Source organism: Akebia trifoliata, chromosome 10 (assembly GCF_017979445.1).
Source record: "Akebia trifoliata isolate Shusen 1 chromosome 10, ASM1797944v1, whole genome shotgun sequence".
NCBI lineage: Eukaryota > Viridiplantae > Streptophyta > Magnoliopsida > Ranunculales > Lardizabalaceae > Akebia > Akebia trifoliata.
This window is the reverse complement of record NC_141384.1, coordinates 18,468,516-18,479,184: the sequence shown is the minus strand read 5'-3', so window position 1 is coordinate 18,479,184 and position 10,669 is coordinate 18,468,516. Positions and strand designations below refer to the sequence as shown.

The window sequence follows — 10,669 nt, the reverse complement described above, 5'->3', positions numbered from 1 at the left end:
TTTTAACCAATCACCACAAAAATTCAATGATCATCAAGAGCGACACATGTCACCCCCACAACCAACCTCCTAAAAGAAACCATTCTCATCATCTCCATCATTATTCCCATACCCCATGTCATAACCTAGCCCCATCATTTTTTCCAAATCTTACCACAAGCAACACCTACACCCATTTTCCTTAATTCACTCACCTAACTCACATCCCAATACTCTTTGTCATATGTCACCATATCCTTTACCCTCCCAAAATCAAAATACCTACCCCCTTTACATAATAATTCTTCTAACCAACACCCACACCCATTAACCTCACTAAACACTCAACCCATATGGGTTGATAGATCCTACCCATATTAGTTAAGCAACCCATTTCAATTGCTTTTGCCAAATTTACCTTCCCCTAACGATAAATTCACTACACCTCATCCACCAACCCCAAGTCATTTACCATTGATTTTTTATTTTCACCCCTTTCTACCTTTAAAAATCACCTAAAGATTCTATTAAAGCCCACCATTCTCCTCAAATCCCTCATCCTCTCAATCTTCAACTCTCTCATCTCTCATCTCTTATCTTTCTCAACTCTAAGAACTTTTTCACCTCCCAACTCTTTCTCAATCCTTTTAAAATATTTTTAAATCCCTACTCAATTTTCTAAAATTCATTTCTCACACAATCTCAATCTATACACCAAAATACCTTTTGTTTTTACTCTCAAAGTTCAAAATTTTAAAGTTAGGAAGCTAACATTTTGAAGATCAAGAGGAGAACACAAAAAAGAAGATTGAATCAAGAACAAGGTAGGGTGAAGACAAAGAAAAAGAAATAATACATCACCCCTTTCTCTCCCTTCTATTTTACCTTTTTCTATTTCTTATCCCATTTATTTATTTTTTGATTAAATCGACCTTAAGATGTAATGGATACCCCTTTACTCCAAGTAGATTAGGCTTTAGCTCAACCGAAAGGATAAAGTTGAAAACCATTTAAAAGAAATATTTCTTAAAAATTCCTACACTTTTACACTCACCACAAAATCATTTTCAAGGCTAAGGCATTGGGCTTTTTACTTTTGAAAATGGACCCTAAACTAACAAGCCCACATTTTAAAAACTTGTATTTCTTAAGGCATTGATCATCATAGGGGCTCTTCCTTGATAAGGAAACCCTCATTGGTCAAGGTCGAAATTGAAGTCCCTCACACTCAAGGGCATAAAACTGGATTTTATTGATTTTCCTTTTTATTTTCGAAAATGACCAACTTTTAAGGTTGCCACCTAAGGTGAAGGAAATAGGGTGCCTAACACCTTTCTTATTTTCTAAAATGGACCTTCTTACCTAGATCTTAAGTAGATTAGTACATTTATCCATACAAGAGTCACTAACAAAAGAATAATTTTTTAAAATTATTTTTCGAGTGTCCATTCATACATTTTTCTAAAAAAATGGTGGCAACTCCAAATCTAAGTAGTAGTGATCTTCAAACTCGAAAATCGCATAGCTACAGTTGGCGACTCCACTGGGATTAGTAAGTCCGACCCTTTTTCAATTTGATCATTTTCAAGAAAAATATGTGCTTTCATTTTTTTATTTTTTATTTTTATCTCATTTCTAACGTTCTCATGTTTCTTGTTCAAGTTTATTTTATTTTGTGGAGAATGATTGTAGCGTTTATTTTTTATGTTTTCTTATATTTTTTGTACAACCTAAGATGTAAGGATTGATATGTTTTTTCAAAATGTACAAGCACTTCACAACCCATCTTATACAAGCATCCCCTTCCCTTCTTCAAAAATTAACCTTGGATACTGATACTCTCAAGCCCTTGAAATTGTTATTTTGGTTGACGGGGAGGAAAACATCCACCCCTTCACTAACCTAAGATGTGGATACTTCGAGATTTGAAGAATGGGTATCTGAAAAATCACCTATGAGCCCGTATGTTGATAAGCATGATTAATAGACTTAGGACACTAAGGTTTTCAAAATCAAGTACATATTGATTCCATATTTGCATTATATAAATTTTGAAGCCCACGAAAAAACCAACTCCTTTTAATAGTTCAACACCATCAAATATTACTTTAACTCGAACCTATGAATTCCATTCCAAAAACTACTCAAGTGCCTTCAAATGGAAAAATAGTCATAAAATATTACACAAGAATATTGTTGTTAGAATAAATCTTTGGCACATAACACGATTGAATCAACTTAAAGATTTGAGTAGACACCGAGTTGAAGCAGTTACAAAATAAATGTCACTCTTCATATCAGTTACAAAAATGATAAGGAGTGAGGTTTTAAGACAATTATGGCACTAAAGTCATTAATACTGGACAACATGAGAAGTGATTACATGATCTATATTAATAAGCCAAATTTATAAATATGGAAACTTTTAATTGCAACGCAAGACACAACACCTCATAATTCTCTACTTCTAAACTCTTATCTTTGTTTTGTATTTTCTATCAAGCACTAACTTGATTGTTGGAGGTCCTTTGATCGGTACCATACTTGTGTCTTTTTAAGTGAAATCAATGGAGAAGACGATCAGAAAATAAAGTTCAAGAAAATAAGACAACTAAAGAAAGTGATAAGTTAACATGGAATTTGATGATCAAAACATCATCAATAGTATAAATCTCGAGGAGTAAAAGACCCAAAAAATCTTCTACAATACCTATGGACCATTTTTAGTTTGTCTTTGACGTTCACTTACCCAAGGACTAATTTTGACTTGACCTAGTCCCCTACATACCCTTGGACCATTCTTAGTTTGGCATGATCCCTCACATACCTACAGACCATTATTAGTTTAGCCTTATCTCACTTACCCTAAGACTAGAGTGTAGACACCCCATTTTACAATTGCCTAATCCGATAATCCCTTACTTGAACACTTTGTATTCTTAATGATGAGCGTAGAATATGTGAAGAAGCTGAAAGTTTGCGAGTGGTTCTTTCCCGATTTCTCTAACTTTTTCTTAGTCCTTGATTTCTAAGGTTTTTTTTCTTTTACATTGGCAAGCTCGATTTAGAAATTACGCACACCTAGAATCATTGCTATTTTTATACCCGATTTAGTAAGTTTGTACACTTAGAATCGCTATGTATTTTGATAACCTAAAAATCTCGCAACGCTAGCAAAATGAGACCTTAAGACTTAAAAACAATAACATTGAAATCAAACAAAGACTCTCGTTGAAATTAAAAACTTTTGATAAAATGACCAAAATACCTTTGATATTCGACATATACCTAAAAATCTCTCTTCGCTAAAAAAATGAGATTTTGAGATAAAAATAACCTTTCGACAAACATTCGTGCAAAAATGAACTAAACCTAGAGACTTCTGACGCTTAAGAAAATAAAAAATTTTAAAATGACAAATTCTTAATATATATAAAATGACAATTTCCTTTCATTAGGAATTACACTTACCACCACATGAAATGATGATTTTCTTTACATGGAATGACACCTATCACCGCACAAGATGACAAAATTCATCAAATAAAATAATGATTTTTCTTGCATGGAATGACATCTATTGCCACATAAAATGATAAAAATTCATCACATAAAATGACAATTTCCATTACGTAGAAAGACATCCTTAATCGGACAAAATAATAAAAATTAAGCCACAAATAATATAATCAAAACCTTTAAATCAAAATTGAAAAATTATAATTTTAATTCAAATATTAAACTCAAAATTTTTAAATATTAACAACTAATTAAATCCCTTAAAATCCATCAGTGAACTAATCAAATCACTTGCAAATCATTCAATCGGACCAATCACAAATTAAAAATCATCCAATCGATGAATTAAAAATTGAAATTAACCAATCGAACCGATCAATAAATAACAATTCAACCTTCGATCAATATTAAAAAAAATTCACGAATCAAGCTTTTAACCAATTATCAATCAATCCTAAGTCAATTAAAAATGTCACGAAAACCCCAAAATCCGCAAGATTATTACCCCTCTAAAACACATCACAAGTTAGGTCATTTGATTCAATAAAACACCGTAAGAATAAAAATAAGAGAGGAAACACTAACTTTAAAAATCCCACATGTTAAATTTACTAATAAAAAAAGTCAGAAAGAAGAAATTTTTTTGAAATGTCGTCTTATATCGGCATGCCTATTTCGTTCAGCCAAGAAGGGAGAAGAGAAAAATCTTTCAAAAGAAATCAACATGGTTGAGTTATCCCACGTTGGAAATGATCCATATAAAAAAAAGAAAAGAGAGAAATATTGATGAGAGTATCATAACAAGAGGGTTCAAAAAATAACTTAATCTTCTTTGGAAATCTCCAACCCACGATGTGTTCTAGGTGCAATCATTTTAGAAAGGGAATCCATTACATGCAATAATAAAAACTCTTGTACGTGTGGGGCGTGCTGTGATTTAGTCAACAACCTGTAAAAAGGAATGAGCAACCCTCTCAAATGATTTCTCTTATAAAATACAACAGCAAAAAAATGAAGAAAAAATAGAAAAGAGCCACAAAAAAAAAAAAATGAAGCAGAAGAGGAGAAAAAGGAGAAACAAACTCACATTTTTTCATAGCAACTCAACCACACGACATTCACCATCTCCATTGTCTACTCCTCAGCCTCCTATTAATGAACCACCTCCATTACTTTCCTTTCTATTTTCGCCATACGCCACCTCACCCTCACCTCACAATCTTTCTTTCTATGTATAACAGCACCAGAAAACTCCCATTAGCCCTCTATGACTTCATTTTCTCCCTATAGAAGCCATACTATTAGATTCAAATCGAACTCATTCTTTTTCATTCTATAAGAATTTTTTGACTTTTCTTTTTGTCTCGTTCAGTCACAATAACCATGACCCTCCCTTTCTGGTCTTTTTGTCTCATTCAATTGTGTCGTAATCCACATGTCCCTTTTTTCTTCTCCATTATTCTCAATAAGCTTTTTCTTCCTTTTTCTTTAAACCATCACAGTAACGTCCACCGTCCTCACAACCCCTTTCAACCTCATACCATTGACACCACCTCACAGTTCTCAATTATTGAACATTTTCCATCAGTCTTCTTCATTCGTGAAATAGGAGAAGTTCACCCTCACCTCTCTGAAGGAGACATCCTAATAACCACAAAACTCATTACTCAAAGTAAGTGTTATTCTTTCTTATATCTTTTCAATTAATTGATGTTAACATGTATTTACCTGCATGCTTGAATTAGGGATGAGAGTGTTGAAATACGAGTTACTTGTTGGTTTTGCTCGATTCATTTTCGAACGATGACAAGTTTTTTTTTCTTTTTATATGGAATTTTCTCCCCATTATTTTCATCAGTAGGTTTGATCGACCCCCATTTTCTTTTATTTCTTTTTTCACTGATTTTAGTGCATGGAGAGGTTGTAATAATGATATTTTCTTTGAAAAATTAACATGCGAGTTATACACCAATTTTAATGCACATAGAGGTTTCAAAAATTTTTTTTTTTTGAAAGATTAACACATAGGTAAATTCATCATTTTCTCTAAAGAAGTCTTGAACGTGTGTACTTTACTTTAATTCATTATTTTGTGTGTTTGGCAACATACCCCATTGTGATTGTATTTGAATTCTTTAATGCTTTTATGGCGGTGATTTTCGGATTTGAGGTTTGAGGTTCCAAATTCTTTTTATTTTTAAAATTTATTTTAAATCATTTGTGATAGGTTTCTTGGTTAATTCAGTATTTTCTAACTTATGATACTTTCAATTTTTTTGTTATGGTAAAATATTGATCAATTTAGTAATTATTCATGCTCATGGTGAAATATCAACAAATTTATTAATTATTCATGCTTATGGTGAAATCGGAATCAATTTGGTAATTATATGTGCCTAAGGTAAAATTTGACAAATTTGGTAATTATTTGTGCATAAGGTGATATTTGACCAATTTAGTAATCATTTGTACACAAAAGGTGAGATATTGACCAATTTGGGAATTTTCAAACATATGGTGGATTGTGAATTATTATGGTACTCTGCTAATAATCCTTCGGATCATCGTGGGAACATTTTTTTTAAATCATTCTCACTCAATCTTTAATCGATTTTGCCACGTGATCTTATGAAAAATTTCAATCCATGTTGTTGTATCATTATTTTTGATCTCATGGTCTTGTGAGAATGATTTCAAAGAAAAGGTGCAATAAAATTTAATTGATAAAATCAAAATTTTAAGGCCAAGAACCCACAAAAATTCATTTCTTATGTGGGCACATCGATATTAATACCTTTGATGCGTTTCTGATGTTCACACACCATTTTTCAGATGGAAAACATCACATTTTGAGTTTTTTTAGCATTGGTGTAAGTTTTACAAGATTTGTAGTATTTCTGCTTACTACACACTACAACAACAATGCACCACACTAACCTATTTCGATAAGGGATTAGAAATTGTAGATTTTGTAATTAATTTTTGGGACTTAAGTATAAAATAATTATAATGATTTGACATTAATTTAATCTTAGTCTTCTTTTCTTGACCTTAAGATTTTCTTGGATCGTAGCAGAGACCGAACACCTCGATTGGGCGAATACAACACCTAAAACCTTCTTAAACCCATATTTCCTACCCATGTACCACTCCGAAATTATTTGAAATTTTTTTTTGTTCCTAAACCTAAACTAGGTGGGGACTCCCCAATTATCAAAATTCCCCAATTTAAATAGTTTTTATTTATTGTGAAAAGCGTCAAGGCGCTTTCATAGAATAATGTTTTCTTAATCCCTCACTTATAAAAGGACTAGACTATTTTTTTATTATTTTTGGGACTTTTAGTCCATGTGTCATAGACTTTTTTAAAGTACTTTTACACCTTTAACCTCCCTAATCCTTCTTTTGGCAAGGTAATGCAAGTTGAGTTTCCTTTTTATCCTATCATTAAGTATGAATTAATCACATACATTTAGTTTTATAATATTTGAGAAAGTCTTGACCCGTGGTTCTCATAAAAGACATTTACCATCATCTCCTTAGTTTGTTGAGACTCAATCTAAGACAATTGACCATTGAGGTCATCCTTTTGCAGATAATTCATAACCATTCATTATAGATTCAATGTAGTTTGATCAAATTCGTGGGACATAGAACCTTGTTTCCCTTGAAGAGAATAATCTAAAACCTTAGGAGTAATTACCTGTTTACACCAAGTTTGTTGAGACTCAATTCAAAGAAATTGACCCTTAAGACATCTTGTTGATTTCTTATTTGCATACAATTGTGCCTAATCTTTACCCAACTTATTGCCTCTCAAAGGCAAATACAAACTTGCCTCCTAAGAGAATTCTCTAGAACTTTGAGTATTTTTACTCTCTTATTCTTTGATAATCATGATTGATAAGACTCAAAAGGGTGTAAAAGACCATCAAGGCCTCTTTGAGGTTAGGTAAGCACGATCTTTTATGGAGATTATTTGAAAACTAAAGTGAACTTGTGATGTGTGGACTATTATATCCCTAAGGACCTCCCAAAAGCCTATAAATAGAAGACTCATCCAAGGCAAATAAGAAAATTCATCATTTCTCAAAATTCTGTCCAAATATCCTCTCAAATCCTTTTTAAAGCCAAGTCTTAAAGATCCAAGAAAGGGAAAAGAAGAAGAATCAAAGGAAGAAGAAGACCAAGGTAGGATGGAAATTTTATTTTAGTTTTGCTTTGCTTGCATCCCTCAATCCCTTGTTTACCCCTCTCACTCTATCTTCTTTATGTCTTTTTATGTTTTCACTTCTTTGCAATCATGTAATGTAAATCATAGTATTGGCAAGTATGGATTGAGGGTACACTCCTTTCATGGGATGATCCTGACCATCTTTAAGTCCATATTGGGCTTCTTGGAAGCTTTTGCATACATCATGTAGTATAACCTTTATTTGAACATCATGTAGTGCAATTATTTTCATTGGCAGAATAAGGTTGAGGAGTACACCTTCTTTATGGAGTGATCACTTACATTTGTAAGTCCATAATAAGTTCCCTTGAGGACATCAAGCATACATTCATATAGTTATAAATACAAAATTAATGATGGTTGCAAAGACTCTTTCAAAACACTTGAAAGTTTCTTAGAAAGTTACCAATAAATTTAAGCTCTTGTGTGTGTATATTTGCATAACATGCATCATCATTAAGATGCTAAGAATCAAAAGAGTGAAATCATTTTAAGTTATGACTCCAAATTCTAGCAAACATTAAAATCCCAACTAGTGGGAACAAAACATATTCCATTTGCATTCATTCACTTAGAAGCACATACATTGATCAATGTCCTAAAATCTTGATTTAATGCACATTTCTAAGGTAGTTATCATTTTCTCGGCACTAGTTTACCTTAATTACCAAATAATCATGTTTATGACTCATATCAACACTATTCATGCTTTATCATATTAATTAGAAATAATTGTATGAATAATTGAATAAATTAAAAAATTTGATAATTGTGTGGTTGATTATGCAGACTTCAGATCAGAAATTCAAATATGAACAAAGTGGAGCAATTCAAGCACACTAGAGCAATAAAAAATATACAAGAAAGCTATGGAGAAAACTTGACAAATTTCATTGCACCCCAATGCGCATTACAGTGGACCCCAACTGTACCATGGTAAAAGAGTAATCAATCAGGATGATTTTACATGGACATGTTCCACACACATGGGCGCCCTAATTGCTAATGATTGAATATGTCGAATTCTTTTAAAAATTGAGAATTATTTATTAATAGGACCCTAAATCCATTATAATTTGTGTTTCTTTTAGTCTTTCTTTCAATTTAGTTTAGGTCTTCTTCCCCAATTTGTTTAGGTTTATTTTTCGTAATTGTGAGTAAGAAAAAGATGGTGTAACCTTTGATCCATCAATGAAAGAAGAGTTCTTCTCTTTTACTATTTCTTCTTACCTTGCAATGACGATAGGCTAAGTTCCCCCTCCATTGGAGAGGTGGAAAAACCTAGAACAAGTTCAATTATGCCTTTAATTTTCTTTCCTCTTAATTTTATGTTTATTATTTAATAGATTGTCTTTAATGCTTATCCAACTCCTATGCATTAAGTCCTTAGTTAAGTACCTTGTATCATTTATGGTTAATTTAGATAGGACATACTTAGATAAGACTCAAGATGGTTTATTCTTAACATAGATATTGGGCACTAGGGATTCACGCATTTGAGTGAAAGAATCCTAGTTTTAATATCTCATACTTGGTTTCAAAGTTAAATTTTCCAACCTAAGACCTCATTATGTTCTTAGGTTGAGTTCGAAAGATGTTATAATTTAATTGTGTATTTGATCTACTCTAGGTGGATCCATGCTCTTCAATGGATTTTTCTACTCACTATGTGAAAATTGGAAATTTTGAATAAAAAATTGATGCATCAAGGCCAACGAATTTTGTAAATCATATTTCGCCAGCCTAAGATTGTCGAAATTGTGGATGCTTCCCAAATTCGATGGCTTAGAGATATCAAAATTTTCCCTATCCATAAATTTGATGGTTTCGACTTGTCGAAAGAACAAAAAAAATTTGATGACATGATCTGTCGAATTTTATGAAATTCAACGATTTTGGGTTGTCAAATATGGTTTTTTTTTTTACGTTGTGATCTTGATTTCTTGTCAAGTCAATTTTTCAAAATAACACAAATTGATTTTAATCTTGATTCGATTCTTTTATAATTTGATTTGAATTTTCACCCTTATCCTTCTGGATTCGATCCTTACTTGCCCTTTTGAGTAAGGTAAATTTATTTGTTCGAAAGGAGCCTTATGACAATCAATCAGTCAACACCATCGGACTTAGGAGAACATACAACAATGCATCAACTTATTGCTAACTCAAAATTTTCCACACAAAATAAACAGTCTTAGTCTTCATTTTTGGTCAATACCATGGTAACCACCAACTTGGTGGGTAAGATGGGTGCCTAATACCTTCTTTTTCTTGCAACCGAGCCTCCTTACCCAAACCTCTAGGTTAAAACAAGTTTTGAGTCACTAAATTCATCATAAAATGAATTTTAAAATCTATCTTAATGTTGTCCATTCACACTTTAAACTCTTTGAATGGTAGTGACTCCCAAACCCAAATAGAATCAAGGTTAGACATAAACTCTCACGTATATACAATAATTATTTTTTGAATTGATATTATAATATTCATTATGATTTATTATCACAAATTTATCCCCTAACCTGGATTTACCCTGTTGGCCCCATCTTGGTTCTGTTTCGTATGTCCACTTACATTTGCTTTCCTAAAGTTGATAAAATTTTAACTAAACTCCTAATTCGTCCTAGATTATGTACAATATTTTGATGCTTCATCACAAATTGATTTAGAGATAAAATTTATTCAAGTTTGGTAAGAATTTTATAAATCAACTTACATATATATATATGGAAATGTTCAGCAACAAACATTTTGACAAACATTTTGGCAAAACATTTTTCAAAACATGGGTTAGAGGTTTTGGAATGGGCTGATTTTTGGTGAGGACGATCTCTACGGTGAGGAGATCATCATCACCAAAAATCAGCCCATTCCAAAACCTCTAACCCCATCAAAAATGATTTACAAAAAATGGACGGTCCACGATTTTTCAACTTG

The 10,669-nt window shown here is 32.1% G+C and overlaps 1 long non-coding RNA gene across 1 annotated transcript; it reads left to right on the top strand.

The window, feature by feature from the left end:
- The first annotated feature begins 4,906 nt into the window (after positions 1-4,906).
- Positions 4,907-8,948, top strand: LOC147393213 (uncharacterized). Its single transcript, XR_015182378.1, has 2 exons — positions 4,907-5,170; positions 8,522-8,948. It is a non-coding gene; the product is annotated as an uncharacterized LOC147393213 (long non-coding RNA).
- The last annotated feature ends 1,721 nt before the right edge of the window (positions 8,949-10,669 follow it).